Raw genomic sequence first — 17,341 nt, forward strand, 5'->3', positions numbered from 1 at the left:
AGAGCCTAGATGAATGTGCAGACTGGGAAAACACCGGGAGCATGGGTGTAGCTAGGGGAGAGGGGGTCCGTGTTCACCCCTCTCCCCAGAGGCCCCTCGGAGTGAGGGAGATAATGAATAAAATATGGAGGGCTGGAGCTGGGGGGCCCTCAGAAGCTGGGAGGCTCAGGTTCTTTGAACCCATCTGCTCAATTATAGCTACACCCCTGGCTGGGAGCAGGGACAGATCTTTACTCTCATTCAAAATTCCTGGGTTCAGACCAGTGTTTCACCATATGCAGATCTGCTGCCATGCAGAATAGTGAGTGAAGGGAGCCCCAATTATCCAGTGGCCCCTGTAGCTGCTCTGGGCACAAACACAGGTGGACATGTTCAAATGGGCAGACAGGCTAGCAGAGGGCACACTCTGACAGCTTCTTGGTGGCAGTCTCCAAGACAGGGAGAGTTGTTGGCAGGGTACCCATCCCACGTGGCTTTCTTATGTAGAGCAACCTGGCTGGGCAGTATCTGCCATCTGGCCCCCATGGCCTGACACTCTTGTGAGAAAGTGGTCCATGGGAGAAGGGGGATTATCATTACATGTTATTAAAGATTCTGCCTGACTGTCCCCATAGATGGTTCTTCTCATGAGTTGTGAAGGGCTGTCCTCATGGCCTTACACTCTCATGAGTGAGCAGTGTGCTCCAGATCAGCATCTGTCCTCATAGCATAGGAGGAATCACTTCTCTCACTGGAGCAATGCTGATCCTGCTGCCCGGGCCTTCACATGTGTATGCCTAGGGTCCCTTTAAAATGGTCCACACAGGTACCCGCAAGCCCCTTCCCCAGCATCATTGTACAAAAAAATAGACCTTGGCAATTCAAGAATCCCTGGTTGGGGCTGCCTTTTAAACCTGACCCCGGGTGTATCCCTGACCACTCATATGTTTTCATTTCAACACTCTAATGGGGTTGCCCTGCCTGTGTTGCCATCTTGAAGGAGTGTGCTTGTGAACATACATCATTGTCGTTTCATTTTCAGGGAGCAAATCATGTAGTGCCCATCTTGACATCCCTTCCCCTTTCTCTCCTGATTGCCAGGAGGGATAGGCATGGGATAGAGTGGGAAAAGGAACTGCCCTATGTTACTTTGCCATTTGATAGGCTTTGAAGCTTGGGATGGGATGTGGCAGTATCCTTGTTGCTGGGCAACTGCTTTGTTGGATCAGAGACAGGTGGCCGGTGAGAAGTGCCACTGGCATGGAGCAGGCATGATCCTGGGCAGGTCTGCATTGCCATTTCTGTGGTTATGGATCCAGAACGTGAATGAAACTGTGACTATTGCGTCATCCATGTTTGGATGAAATGGCATTGCTGCCAAACCTCAAGTTGGGGTGGTGGAACTTATTACAAATCAAAGGTTCAGATTAGAGATTGGCAAGGCAAACTATAGGTTGCTTTTGCTGCAAAACTGCGGTGTTCCAACCTCTGTCACATTTAACTCCAGTTTTGCGTTACGTGCAGATGTGGCCACTGTGTGCAGACAATTCACTAAAATAAGGACATCTTCCAATGCAGATTTTTATTTAAATGATTAATACATTGGGGGCCCTTATTTAACTCCGTATGTTGTGCCTTGTCTTCTTATTCTCATGTGAGCAATTATAAATACCTAATTTGGTCATCTTAGGAAACATGGACCCATTAAATCTATTCCTATTTTCACTGCTATTTCGTTCTTTGCTTGGTAATGTACCCAAAAGGGTTTCCTTTGGCCTAAGCCAGTTCCTACAGCAGCTCTGGCATCTTGTTAGCCCAGTCTGACTTTAAAAGAATTGTTACCAGTGGTATTTCTCCATGTCAGCTTGCTGGGCAAGGAAACACATTGGAGGGAAGACATGAATAGTTTCTGTGTTCCCTGGTAACAACTCCTCTAAAGTAAGACTTAGCTAACACGCCAGAGCTCCAACAGAAACTGGCTCAGCCCCAAAGCAATTCTCATGTCCAAGCAAAGAACAAGGACTAAATAGCAATGAAGAAGTCTACTTTACCGACTATCGTGAGTCATCAGGCTGACATACTGCACAACATTATATATATAATGGCTGCACTGTCACACAACTCTGTTTGCACCATTTTTGTACTTGCACAACTGTGCTCTTGTGCAACTGCACAAACATTGTGTTCCACCATGTGCAGAACACTGTGCAGTATGTCAGCCACTTCTCTCTTGCATTTAATGTTATGTAATAATGGTCATACACTACACATCTTATACCCCATAGTCCTTTGACCCCACCGTTATCATTTCCCCCTTCTTTCTCTATTCCCGTGCTTGTGTGTGTATATGTAACTCAGTAGAGGATGAGACAGTACTTCATGCATCTGATGAAGTGGATCTGTAGTCCATCTTTATCTTTAAGGTGTTACAAGACTCTGAGGTGTTACACAGGTGTTACACACGACCGATTCACCACTAGGGGAGCTGGGGGGGGGAGGCAGGCACAAGCCCACACAAGATCTCCCTCCCCCATTTGCTCTGCTGCTTGCTATGGCCCACGAGCAATGCTGCAGCGAGAATCAAAGCAAAGAGCCCAAGGAGGACGTCCTCTGGCATTCCTCAGTGAACCCTGCCAGGAGCACACAGTGCACTGAGCAATCCTCCCTCAACTGTGTGCTCTTGCCTCCCAGCTCTGCCTGCAGCCTGGGCACACACATGACCCTGAACCTGGCGTTAAGGGCACGTTCAGGCCCTTAGCCCCAGATTAAGGCCTGGGGTAAATTCCTGGAACTTGGGGTCGAGGCAATGCTGGGGTTGGGCTTGATCTCAGAGCTTCATACAGGCAGCCAAGCCTAGGCTGCACTGCCCAGCCTGGGCTTTGCTGCTCATGTGAACAGCCTCTCTGTGTTCTTTTTTCTCCAGCAGACTAACATAGCTAACAGACTAACATCTCGTCATACATATTCAAGTAAAACAAGACTGAAATGTTCATTTTCCCATTCTCAACAGCTTGTTATGTTGGGGAAACAGCAATCATAGCAACAATGTGAAAGTAAACTTCTCCATAAAACTGTATCCGCTGTGATTATATAAAAAATAAACCTATGTGATAAGATATTTTCAGTTAAGGGTCTGGGATTTTATATAGTATTTCAGCCAGAGGGGAAGGCATGTTGGTACACTTAGTAATCAGATATTCCTCTCCAATCTAGAATTAAAATTATTTTTCTACATCTTGGCAGGGAACATATTTTCTTAAGGTTTTACTGGAATATAATCAAGTAGAATTGATCATCACTGTAATTTCCTCAGGATCCTTACTGGAAAATCCAGCAGTGAATAGTGACTTGATGATATGAGAAAGTCAGAGGAGTTAATTAAAAGCAAAACTGACTATGACTCTCGTTACATCTTCTTCATACATCCCAAGCATGGACTCTAATTCTACTTCTTATCATGCCTTTTCATGCATCTGACAGTTTTCCTTATCAGTTTTACCTTGTATTATTCTGTGCTCCTCATGTTTCCCTGTCTCATGTTAACTCTTTTCATCTCTGTGAATATGTCCCGGGGATGGAGTTGCAACTCAGTGGCACAGCAAATGCTTTGAGTTTCGGGTTCAATTCCTGACATCTCCAAATAATGCTGGGAAAGACCCTGTACTACATTCTTAATGAAAGGAACTGCATAGCCATCTTGACAAACAGCTTGTTAAGAAATTGAATCTAGTATTTGCTTTCTTATATATCTGTGAGGGTTGGTATTGAGCATTTTTACCGGAACAGATCATTCAGGAAGAAACTGTGGATCATAGCAGAGTACACATTATGCCTGTGTAAAGCTTCAGACAAAGCCAAATACTCTGTAAAATCCCCCTGGCACCATGTGATGCCGTGCTGCACTTTTACCAGTATTGGTGAGGCTCTTTTAAGGGGAACGGAGCCCTGTTAAGGACCATTGCCATCTTGAAAGGCATACAGAGTGTGCTGCTAGGTGGCCAGATTTGGCTTTTAAAAAGCCAAATTCTGGCTTACAGCCCATTTGACCCACAAGTATACCCCTTAGGTTCTGGCAACTCTGGCTGTGCTGGGAAGTGTAGTTCTCCCTGACCCCCACTTCCCAGCACTCCATGTGCATCTTCCAAGATGCCACTGGGGCCTTGACAGGGCTCTGTATCAGTTCAGGGAGCCCCACCAGTGCTAGGGATAGTATAGAACTGCATGGAGGTGTGCATGATGGGAACAATTCCTGGTTGCAGGGAGGCCTTGAGGAGCATTGCGATCAATGTTTTGCTGTATACTTGGTCTAGTATACTTTGGCTTGGTTACTTTGGCTGTATACTTTGCCTTGGTTACTTGCCCCCCTCTTCAGGCACCATTATCAGAGTCAGGATAGATGACCACTTTATTACCCAACATGGATGACTTGAAAAGTGATCTTAGGTAGCTTATGTGGGCATAAGCTCTCCACAAAGGGCAGTCAATATTTCCTGCAAAGAGAGGCAAAGGCTCTGTTCCTGTGAATATCTGGACAACAGAGACTGCTCAATAAGTTAGAAAAAGAAATGTAAATTAAATCAAATAAAGCACACATAGCCATTTGTTTTCAAAAAGCAGCCTTTTAAAAATAGCTATGATTATGGTAAGCAGGCAGTGGCAGTCCTGATTCTTGGACACATGGACCTGTACTACAGGGATGACTGCTTGTGTGTGTTTGATTCCTGCTGGCTGAAACGTGTGTTTTTGCTACTGTTTGGTTATGCCTTATTTATTTATATCAATTTATATTAGAAAATCTACTTCACTTCCCCCTGCGCCCAGGAGAACTCAAAGTGGACTACAATAATATTCAGTAGTCCCAAAACCTTAGGTTTAAGATGAGAGTTAAGATTTCATTTTCACTCTTGCTCTAAAAAGAATGGAAATTGCAAGTTAAGGTGCCCACACTGAATTTCCGTACCATATAAGCTGTAAAGACTTTGTAGTCTGGTATATGGTGATGGCTTTAGAAATGAGGCTTCATGCTCCTGCACTTTGCCTTGATCAGAGACGCATGAGGAAGAAATTCATCAGGGTCATATCTAGGAAGAGATTAAGGAAACTGCACCCTTAAATGTTGGCCTGGATGCTTCCCTCCTCAACCCAATGTCTAACTGAAAGACCTAAGCAAAGTGTGGGTGTATAGCGCCTCACTTCTAAAGCCATCAGCATATACTAGACTATACAAAGTCCTTACAACTTATATGGCATGGAAGTTAAGATGGGCACCTTAACTTGCAATTTCTATTCTTTTTAGAGCACGAGTGAAAATGTAAAGCATCTTAACTCTCATCTTAAACTGAAGGCTTTTGGATTACTGAATTTCCAGGTGTTTTAAAAAGGAAAATAAGATTAGACATTATGGGGAAGAGCTTACTCAAACCATGAGGTAGAACTTCCTGATGCTCAACACCAAAAACTTTGTAAAGAATTCAGCTACGACAAAGTCACACTCCTCCACCTGAAATAACACAATTAAATGAAATTAGTGACAGTGAGATCCCATCTTATGATTATTCAGAAGTGAATAAGGACACAAGAAGCAGGAAATTTGTGTTCACTTAAAATCTGTATTTCATTTTTTCCCTTTTTCTTAAAACACTCATATACACACAAACAATGATAATTAAAAATAACAAATGCTTTCACAACCATGTCAAAACTACTGATTATCTTCCTCGAAATTTCCCACAAACTTCACAGTTCTCCTGCTTGATTTAATTTCCTTCAGGATGGTGCAAAATAGTGTAAACGTTGTACACAAGTGACACAGCCATTCACACACAAACACAGAAACATTGCAACCATACACACACACACACACACAACCACAGAGGCAATAGCCTACAGTGGTTTTTTTAACTGTTGCAGCCCTCCGCGGGGTTCCTGGATATGGCGGGGGAGGGGTCCGGGGGGTCCCTCTCCCCCTGACGGCCTTCTTCATTACCCCCAAGAGCCAGTTCGACTGGCTCTGCATGTTCAGCCACGCTTCTTCAGCTGGGCTGCAGCCATGTTAGAAGCCTCATCGCGCCTGCTCAGTTGCCTCTGTGTGGCCTGCTCAGTGTTGCAGTGCTTCTGTTCCAATCACTGCTGTGATGAATCTAGATTGCTGGTAGATGTTCTTTACTTAAGAAAAGAAAAAATACAGCGAAAAAGTTTGCTTTTGAAATAAGGCACTGAAGTTTTAGCCCTGAAGAGCAAGGCAAGTGAAAGAGCTTCAGAAAAGGGCTTCTGCTTGCTTTCTCTCGCTCTCCTCAGTTGCCTTTCTCATGGGAGAAGCAATTTTAAATTCATTTGCAGCATCAGCCTCTCTCGCCCGGCCACACAGAGGGAACTGAGCAGGCGCGACGAGGCTTCTAACATGGCTGCAGCCCTGCTGAAGAAGAGTGGCTGAACGTGCAGAGTCAGCTGAACTGGCTCTTGGAGGTAATGAAGAAGGCCGGAGGGGGGAGGGGCCCCCTGGGCCCCCCTCCCCCACTGCCTCAAGGAACCCCGTGGAGGGCTGCAACAGTAAAAAAAAAAAATGTTTAAAGAACAATTTAAACTTTAGTGAACCCCCTGAAGATCTCTTGGGGGGCATGTATAAGGCCGGCAGGGGAGGGGGGACCCTCATGGGTCCATGGGTCCCCCCCACCTCCAGGAACTCTGCGGAGGACTGCAAAAGGTTTAAAAAAAGTTGTTGTTTTTTTTAAAAAAATTAAGTACTTTAAAGGTTCGCGGACCGCCGAACCTTTGGGGAGTGTTTGGTCCAGGGTCGGGCCGAACAGGCAGTGGTTCAGCTCGACACTGGACTGTCAAACAGAACTGGTTCGATGTTGAACTGGTTCAACATCGAACCAGTTTGCACATCCCTATTCCCTGCTGCAGTTAGTTGGAAAGTTCTTTTAGGCTACTTTCTTGCTGCACTGGTGCATCATTGCTTTGTATGTCAGCCAGTAGCTCCTGCAGTCCCACCCATGTGAAACATTTTGGAAAGTAAAGGCTCCCTGAAGAGAGGTGCTGCAAATCATGAGGTACTTGTTGTTTCTATGACAACTATGTCATGACAGCTATGTCATACAACTATGAAGTATGTGTACTGGAGGAGATGAACCCTAATTCCTGCAGTGATGAGGATCCCAAGTCTGCCTTTGATATCAGATGACGCCATGATGCAACAAAGAAGGAAGGCCTTCTAGACAAGGTCATTCTTGGTTTTAAAAACTATGTAATAATATTTTAATACTATCAGACAGTAGGCAACCAACTGAGAATATTTGATTAGAACAACATTCTAACCCTAAAGTACATTTAATGTGTATGTGTATATTTTAATTGGCAGGAGTTCTTTGGGTTGTTTTTATGTCTCATCTAAACTGATTCTTTTTGAACAAGATCAGTCAGGGAAAAGCTAAATGACAATTTTGAATGCAAAAACATCATTTTGAGTTGACTTTTCTTCCTTGTTCTCCCATGTTCAAGATTTCTAGTGGATATGGATCCACATTGTCAAGTAGATATTAATGGCATCCTGTTCTTTTTCCAAGGTATGGTTAAATCTGGATTTCACAACCTGCAGAAGAAATCTTCATCAAAGGAGAATGACAGGAAGCAGGTCAGTGAAGATTTCTGGATTGGGATTACTGATGATCTGATAACCCCCCCTCCCCCCAAAAACCAATTTATAATATTTGCTCCATTGAAGTAAGCAGGAAAGGCACTCCAATTCTAGATACATATACTTAACATTAAGTTCCCTTTAATATCAACAAAACATATTTCTAAAACCACATACTGAGGATCAGGCCGGGAGTAAATTGCTTAAATTCAAGTACTCTAGCAGAAAACTTGCTTGGGTTGTAAATGTGTGTGAAATAGGGCAAATTCCTTTAAAAGGTGGGAAATCCAATCAGCTTTTGTTTCTGATATAAAAGTCCTGAGCACTTGGAAGACATTTTTACTTTTAAATCAGCACAACTATTTCCCAAGTATATGTTCTTAGGAAAAGTTGTAAGGCAATGCGTTCAAATTTTTTTAAAAAGAATCCCTAAAAATTGTTGCCCAAGTTCCCCGATCCAATCCAGCTGAACCTGCGACATCTTGAGAAAATAGCTTCCAGAACTACACACCACAATGTATAAAATGGTACTGTAGTTCCTCAAAGCTCTTGAGGCTGGAACAAAATCACTTTGTAGATGGTGAAGGAGGATTAATATTGCAAGGTTCAATGGCAGGAGGCCTTGTAAATGTTAATTGATTCTTTTTTGGAAACAAGTCCTTTCCCAGAAGACTGTGAGAATAGGACTACATGAGGAAACAGGGAGCCACCCATCCTGTAACCTTTACAGCATGTGTTCATCTTCAGAGGCAGGTCCCTTGTTCCGTGGGGGTATCTATAAATTACACCAGGAGTCTGTGTGGACGTGTATGGAGACATATGGAGACCTTGTGTTCCTGAATCACTCTCTCCCCCTCCCCCTAGTAATTTACAGTGATTCCCTTGTTGCTGTCTTGTCTGGCCATTAAATTACTAGGGGGAGTATTCTCTTGATTTATTTGTTATGAAACCTGGATAGGAGCTTATTCAAAGTGGTTGGTAAGAAGGGTGATATGAGAGAGGGAGAGAGGGATTGTGGTGGGGAAAGCTTGTTTTATAAGCTTAACACCCCAGTCACAAACATATTCACCCCAATCCAGAGAATGTAATCTGACTGTATAACTAGTTTTCCTCAAGCAGAACGACAAGCAGAAATTTTGTTGGAAGCGTAGAGAGGGGAAACATCATGTCCAGCACAAAGGCGGGTTTTTAAAATCACATTAGCACTCTGACACACTAACTATGCTCTTATCCCCTGCTAACTGAGCAAAGAGGCACCTTTTTAAAGTTGTGATTCTCTTTATTTAGCAGGGGGAGAGCAACTGGCCCTATCTACTCCCAGCACAGTATCCCTCCAGTGGCTGCTTCTGGTGTCTATCTTATGTTTCTTTTTTAGATGGTGAGCCCTTTGAGGACAGGCAGCCATCTTTATTTATTTATCTATTTCGAAGTAAACCATTCTGGGAACTTTTGTTAGCAAGTGGTACATAAATATCGGTCTTATTTGCATTCGTGTTGTTAGAAGTTTTAGATTTTCAAAAGCATCACTGCGTTTACCACCTAACAGGAGCCAGTTCTAGGATAGTAGCCATTTTTTGTCTGCTGTAGCAAAAACAGCAAAAAGGTCCTATGGCACTAATACCTCGATTGGTTGTGGCAGCTCATTGTGCACTTTCATTGGGTAGAGCCCATTTTATCAGATATTAGTCATTGAAAAGTGCATAGGTTCAGGTTACAGATCCAGTGTTTAGTCAATGAATACGTTGGACTAATGAATAAGACTTTTTTTTTATTGTGGGTAGCAGGTTATTTAAAAATAATAATACAAGTATTTAAAAAAGGTGTGGATAGCAAGTGCTATCTGAGAGGCATTTTCCTGCCTCTCTCTCCTATACAGGAAGGCATTCCTCTTTTCAAATAATTCCTAGGGCCTGCAACACATGTAGGCATAATCTTTAAAAGTGGCTTACATACTACTCAGTGTCATGTGGGCATTGTGGGCACCATGGCAATTGCTGTGTGCTCCTAAGAGAATGCCCACTCAGTTGTGCAAGGATGCTCTTGCACAAATGTGGAGATACTAAAGTTACCCAGTGGTGAGGGAAATGCGCTCTGCACTTTCTCAGGAGACACTTTCATGTATTCTTAATTCCTATGTGCCGGGCTACCACTGAAAGCAGATGCTGAGCCCTGGTGAGCTCTGAAACAATTTAAATCCCAGGTACAAGTTATAGCACTGTTCATCTCTGGAAGGTTGCAGGGTGTACACCACATGGGTAGAATCTACAGAAAGAAAGGAGCTCTGTTGAAGTCAATAAGAGTTCAGTCAAGGAGTTAAAATCTTAACTGTGTGCTTCAGACACTGATTTCAACGGGCCCTAAGTTTGCTTAACTTTGAATCATGACCACTATATGAAATGGTCTCACTATATGGAATGGAATGAAATCATTTGCGTGGTGTAGTGGTTAGAGTGCTGGACTAGGACCGGGGAGACCTGAGTTCAAATCCCCATTCAGCCATGATACTAGCTGGGTGACTCTGGGCCAGTCACTTCTCTCTCAGCCTAACCTACTTCACAGGGTTGTTGTGAAGAGAAACCTAAGTATGTAGTACACCCCTCTGGGCTCCTTGGAGGAAGAGCGGGATATAAAATGTAATAATAATAACAACAACAACCATATTGTACTGAAGATGAACCAGTGCATGCTTCAGTTTTTGGCTTCCATGGTTAGAAGCAGCCAAGATGGGAAGGGGTAGAGGTGGTGGAAGTTCAGGCACGTGGTAGGTGCTGGTGCAAGAACCAACAATACTGGCAACCAGCACTGACCACTGGAGGCCTTTGTGTTAGCGTAATAATCACAGTCACAATACAATTGTTTACATACCACATTTTCCATCACATTCAAAGTGGTTCATGACTAACTTGTCTCCTTTATTTCAGTAAGAGTATAACAACTGTCCTGGATGAGGCCCAACGCCTACCTAATTCAGCATCCTGTTCCCCACAGTGTATCTAGTGGGCCTCAACTGGAGATGAAGGTGTACCCCCTCTCCTGATATTGCTCATTTATTTCTTATATTTCTATATCACCCCATACAAAAAAGTCCCTGGGCAGTTCACAGTCTAAAAACCATTAAAACACTGACACAAAACAATTTAAAAACACAAATAAAACTCTAAAATCCAAAGCTTTAAGACTATAAACTAAAAGCCTGGCCAAACAGGTGGGTTGTCAGGTCTTAATGTTCTTAAAAACAATGTTCTTAAAAACATTCAGAGAAGGAGAAACTCTACTTTCATTAGGAAACACGTTCCAGAGTCTCGAGGCATCTCTAGAAAAGGCCCAGTTTTGAGTCACCGCCAACTGAGCCAGTGGCAACTACAACCAGACCTCCTCAAATGATCTTAATAGGTGGCAGGGTTGATGAAGTGTTCTCTTCAATATGGTGCTTAGCCATGGCTAACTTACTCTGAATCTTGCCCAACAATCTGAATGTGACAGCTCATTTCACTAACCATAATATATTAATATCGCCAGAGTACATTAATATACAAATGATAACACATTGCAATAAACCACTGACAGTTCAACAGCACATTAACTATTCAATTAAAGCATGCCAGCATAAATCTAATTAGGCAATGCTGTCACCACAGCGAGACAATGCCTGCACCATATGAACTGGAACTGTCCCTTCCTTGTCCTTGCTGGCCCTCGATTAATCTTGAGAGCCTTTCCTAGAGTGCATCCTCAGAAGATACAATTTACCTACACTGAATATTCATCTGGCTCCAACACTTTTCACTTCGAAAAAACAACTACACTTTTTTTAAAAAAAATCGGTGTATCGTATCAGTCAATAATCAGACCTTATTAGATTGGGCAGTGTCAAGATAATTTTTCATTGGATTGTATCCAATAGAAAAGAGCCTGATAGGGCCCAATCCAATCATATCCAGTACAAGAGTGTTTGATGAAATCAGTATCATATTGGATTATTACTACTACTACTACTACTACTACTACTACTACTACTACAACATTTATATCCCGCTCTTCCTCCAAGGAGCCCAGAGTACTACATACTTGAGTTTCTCTTTCACAACAACCCTGGATTGGGTCAGTGGGGAATGGGGCTTTACAATGCAAACTCCTTCTTTCTTCTTACTTTAGTAAGTTGCTGCCTCATTTTAAAACTCCCCCTTCCTCTCTACCACTTGGCCCACAGTGCTCCAGTGTGCACAGAGAGCAGAATCATGGCATTTTGTCCCTTCCCCAGTGATTATTGGGGAAATGGCTTAGAGTCATAAAGTTTGATACAAATATTTTAGAACAAATGACAGTCCCAATTAATCGAGCAACTTGTTTTTATTGAAAAGTACATTGGCTGACATACTGTACAGCAATACGCATGTGATGAAATCTAACATTTGTACAGTTGCTCAAGTGCAAAAATTGCACAAGCAGAGTTGCACCATTTTTGCAGTTGCACAACAGTGTTTTTGCGCAACTGTGAAAATGTTACGTTTCACCATGTATCATAAGAACATAAGAGCAGACCTGCTGGATCAGGCCCAAGGCCTATCTAGTCCAGCATCCTGTCTCACACAATGGCCCATGAGATGCCTCTGGGAAGCCCACAAGCAAGAGGTGAGGGCTTGCCCTCTCTCCTGCTGTTGCTCCCCTGCAACTGGTATTCAGAGGCATCTTGCCTCTGAGGCTGGATAAGAAGCTCCATTGTGCAATATGTCAGCCAGTATATTTAAATGCAAAAACTGCAGATCAGGCATTCCCCCGTTCAAACTAGAAAGAATGAATGCCTCATCTGAGATGGAACCTGCTGCAACATATACACAAACCGCCTAAAAGCAAAGAAACCACCTGAGTCATTTGCAAACTTATGCAGATTTAATCAATAAAATCTAATTTAATTAATTAAAACTAATCAATTAAAATGACTGACAGATTTTTCTAATCTGGTGACAATCCTACTTTCTATTCATCACAATAGCAGATTGACCACTAAAAGTGTGTGTATTGTTGAAGGTATCATTAAAGGATGAGATGTTAGTTGTTGAAAAGCCAGTAGGATTCTGCCTTCTGATGACATGATCATATAGTCTTTATGTTACACATAGAACAAATCAACTAAAAATTGTGTCTTTTGTTGGCAACTGCAAAGATGTGCTTCAAGTTGTACATTTGATTTGAGCTTTCATTCCAAAATAAAATCCCCCCATCCCTTATGACTTCATTGTCTGGCTGTTTCTTTTCTTTAAAAAAAAAAACTTTTATAAAAATCAGGAAAATGATACAGGAAAAGAAAAAAATGCTGCAAATAAGGGTAAGGGCTTCCAAGATCAACCCACACAAATATATGATGTTGCTTCTTTTACTAGATCTATTAAATAAAGACCAGGGGTGATGGGTAGAAGCAAAAACCCAAAAACGTACATTGGGGATTAGAAGCCAAGCAAATCAGTTAGTCATTACTGACATAAATTTCCCTTTCTTGGGGACGTTCAAACTTCTCATATCCCGTGGATGAACTCTAAAGCACCTGCAGTAGATTCCTTTTCAGTAGGGAGATTATAACTACCGTTGATGTTTTCTCCAACAAAAATACAACGTTGACAGAATAATGTGTGGAAGAAAAGGGGCTACTTAGGTGACTGCTATAAATTGCTTGGATTATATTCCCCCTTGCAGAATGCCCCACACTACAGGATGTGTGTTTGTTGAAGCTCTCCATATGGCTTGGAATGAATGTCATTCCTTCCCAAACATGAAACAAAACATGCAACATCATAGTAGGGGAATGGCTTCCCCCTGCCCCCAACCCTTCCTCCCACAATTAGTGCTAATCTGCTGGAGTATTTTTGAGTGGAAGATAGTGAGACTGTTCTCACGTGCAGCCTAACCCCAGCTAGGGAGGCCCAGCCCGGGTTAGGTTGAGCATAAGAATCACTGGGATCCGCATGTATCCAGGTGGTGCCTCAGCAGCAAACCCGCCAAAGAAGCCCTTGACCACTTCAAACTGCTCATGTGTCAGCACCTGCTGCTTGCAGCTGGCGCTGAGACACTGCAGGGCTCCTGGCTGGCTTGGAGAGTTGGACTAGGACCAGAGACACCCGAGTTCAAATCCCCACTCAGCCAAGAAACTTACTGGGTGACTCTGGGCCAGTCACACATCTCTCAGCCTAACCTACCTCACAGGGTTGTTGTGAGGAGAAACATAACCGTGTACACCGCTCTGGGCTCCTTGGAGGAAGAGCAGGTTAGAAATGAAATGAAATGAAATGAAATGAATAAATGGGATTTCTGGGGACCAGGACAATGCATCCGAACCCCCACACCTCTACGCTGTCAGAAGCAGCAGCGGAACATCTGGGTGATCAGTGTGCCCCAGAGAGGATTGTCTGCGGGGAAAGTAAGCTCCTGCAGCTTTCCTCGCCACCCACCCTCAAGCCCTCTCATGAGATCATGAGAAAGGGCTTTGGTTGTCTGATGCAATGTTTTCCAGTGGGAAAGCATTAGAAGTTCAGACATTAAACAGAGGATTAAACAGTGACACATTTCCCTAGACTTACAGATAGTGCATACACTATCTCAGTTCATCCTCAAATTGCATCCTTGCATCTAGCAAACTTGCCTCTATGGCTCCTAGGAATTGTGCAATCACTGCAGTGACAAGCCTGCAGCAGATGTGAGGATGCGATCTGGGGATTAACTGAGACAACATGTGTGCCCAGCCCTTCCATGCGTGGCACATTGCACTCTATGTGAGTCACTATCTAAAAGCTGGGGAGGTAATTCTAATTCTTTTTAAGGCCAGCATATAAGGCTGGCTGGCAGGTACCCTGTGTACGTGGCAGGTGCTGGAACAGATGCCCTCAAAAAATGGTTTGTGTGACCACTCAGACGCAAGTAAACTTCACCAATACAAATTATCTACAGCAATGAAAAAGGTGGACAAATCACATGATGGGGCTGATATGCATACAGTAGAACAAATATTAAGAACACACTTGTACAGAAAATGGTTTCTGAAGCCCATTTGCTGTCTTATCTTTTCAGGATCTATCTGGAAGTTCTGATTCATGTTGAGATCCATTTGGAGGGTTCTGATTTGTTTCTGAACCTCCATTCATGTTTGTGTGTTGTTTTAGATAGATAGATAGATAGACAGATAGATAGATAGATAATAATTTTACCTAAGTTTTTTGTTTCGTTTGTTTTGCCACCAACGCTGTCCACGGTGGCAGGAGCTGCATTGCACAGCCACCTTCTGGTGGACGTGATCTCAAATCCTCACACTGCCTTGGAAAGATGCTGTGTCCCTGGGAGGATGGCTCTGGAGGATGGTCCCTACCAGGAGGCAGTGTTGACAGTTAGGCAATGCCTGACTTGTTCTTTTAATTTCAAGTGGGACAACTTTGAGTAATGTCCCTAATCATTTCAGCCAGTGATGTACAGCCAACACAAGTGGCAGCAAAAAAGCCAAGTAAAAGTGAGATTTTTAAAAAATAAAAAATAAATGGCCAATGAACAGGGACTTCAAAATGAAATCCATTTATACCAATTTGTTCCAGATTGCATACATTTTGGAGCACATGGAAACTGAACTAAATCAGCTCCATTCAGTTCAATTTCTACTCATTCTGAAAATAGTGTGTACTCCATTCTACATCAGATTGCACAACACATTCTCATGCAGACTCACTCCTGATCCACACAATCTGTGAGTACCAGAGTATTGCTTTCACCAGGCTGGGCTTCTGTTAGTCTAGATAACTCTAGAGTCTAGTGAAAGCAATACTCTGGCACACACAGATTATATGGATCAATTTAATCAGATGGGAAGGCAACAGTTTACTCAGTGCCAGTCAATGCTTAAGCTTCAGGAGCACAGAGGGAAGGCAATGATGAGTGCTGTAAAGTTCCTTGTAATGCTCATTAGATAGCTTTATGCACATGCTATGCAACACACATAAAATCTATGTAAAGCATACACATGTGCAATTATTCATACATTACATACAATGCATTTACAGCAGTACACTTCCTATTTGTACCCTGCCTGTGGGGCAGCCTGTACCTAGCCCCACTTTTAAAATGAACACATATTAGGGGTGTGCAATTCGGATTTTCTGTGTTTCGATTTGTAACCCATCCGAATCACCCCAAATTCGATTCGGATCCGAATCGCGGCTGATCCGAATAAACTCTTTTCGGGTTTTGGATCTGTCCTATTAATTTCCCCCGATTCCCAGCTTTCATTTAAAAAAAAAGCTAAGCTCTAGCCCTTATAGAAGTGGAGTTATGGAGCAAAATGTGTGGTCACTACTTTTTAAGTGTTCGGATTCTTTGGTGTATAATAACTTTCACTCAATGAATCCTTATGAGGATTCATTACACACCTTCATCTCTTCTATTCATTTTGACTGTCTTTTAGACAGTGCCAATTGTCAACTGCCATGTGCCAACTACACTCCACTCCCACCCGCAAGGCAGTGAGGTACTACTCAGTTTAAGTTAAGTGCCTAATGGATGGAGGCTACCACCCAAATTGCAGAGGAATTGGACAAAGGGCTGATTTTTGGTGAATTGTTGAAGGTTTAGTGTCTTTGAGGCAGATTTGGGGCATAAAGTGGGATCTGGGGTGGAAGAGTGTGGTGAGGTGGTAGTGCCTAATGGGTGGAGGCTACCACCCAAATTATTATTATTATTATTTTATTTATTTAGTTAGTTAGTTATACATTTATATCCCACTCTTCCTCCAAGGAGCCCAGAGCGGTGTACTACACACTTGAGTTTCTCTTTCACAACAACCCTGTGAAGTAGGTTAGGCTGAGAGAGAAGTGACTGGCCCAGAGTCACCCAGCTAGTCTCATGGCTGAATGGGGATTTGAACTCAGGTCTCCCCGGTCCTAGTCCAGCACTCTAACCACTACACCACACTGGCTCTCTAATTGCAGAGGGATTGGGCAAAGGGCTAGTTTTTGGTGAATAGTTGAAGGTTTAGTGTCTTTGAGGCAGATTTGGGGCATAAAGTGGGATCTGGCATGGAAAAGTGTGGTGAGGTGGTAGTGCCTAATGGGTGGAGGCTACCACCCAAATTGCAGAGGGATTGGGCAAAGGGCTGGTTTTTGGTGAATAGTTGAAGTTTACTCATCTTTAAGGTTTTTCCCCTTTAAGGTATAATGGAGGTTTCAGCAGCCCCATAATTGCACTTGGAGGGCGCTGGGGTGGCCCAGAGTGAGTGGTGGTGTAGTGCACATAGGGTGCCAGCCACTCCCATGGGGTTGCTAACCCATGGGGTACAGGGTTCTGTTGTTTCTGAGGTGGTCTGAGTGTAGATTCTATGGTAGCAAATGAGAGTGGATTCATGGTTTGTATTGAAAATCTCATTTGCTACCAGAGACTCTACTCTCAGAACACCTCAGAAACAACAGAACCCTGAACCCCATGGGCTAGAAACCCATGGGGGTGGCTGGCACCCTCTGTTCACTACACCACCACTCACTCTGGGCCACCCCAGCACCCCCCAAGTGTAGTTATGGGGCTGCTGAAACCTACATGATTCCAAAACCCAGCCCTTTGCCCAATCCCTCTGCAATTTGGGTGGTAGCCTCTACCCATTAGGCACTTAACTTAAACTGAGTAGTACCTCACTGCCTTGCGGGTGGAAGTGGGGTGTAGTTGGCACATGGCAGTTGACAATTGGCACTGTCTAAAAGACAG

At 43.3% G+C, this 17,341-nt stretch overlaps 1 long non-coding RNA gene across 1 annotated transcript in view; it reads right to left on the reverse strand.

Annotated features, from left to right (window-relative positions):
* Positions 1-14,857: 14,857 nt before the first annotated feature.
* LOC128324067 (uncharacterized) overlaps positions 14,858-17,341 on the reverse strand; it is a 41,848-nt gene continuing 39,364 nt past the window's right edge. Inside the window, exon 3 of the long non-coding RNA XR_008306618.1 lies at positions 14,858-14,965. This is a non-coding gene — a long non-coding RNA (uncharacterized LOC128324067). The remainder of the gene's footprint in view (positions 14,966-17,341) is intronic.

The sequence above is a fragment of the Hemicordylus capensis genome, chromosome 4, assembly GCF_027244095.1.
Source record: "Hemicordylus capensis ecotype Gifberg chromosome 4, rHemCap1.1.pri, whole genome shotgun sequence".
NCBI classification, from domain to species: Eukaryota; Metazoa; Chordata; class Lepidosauria; order Squamata; family Cordylidae; genus Hemicordylus; species Hemicordylus capensis.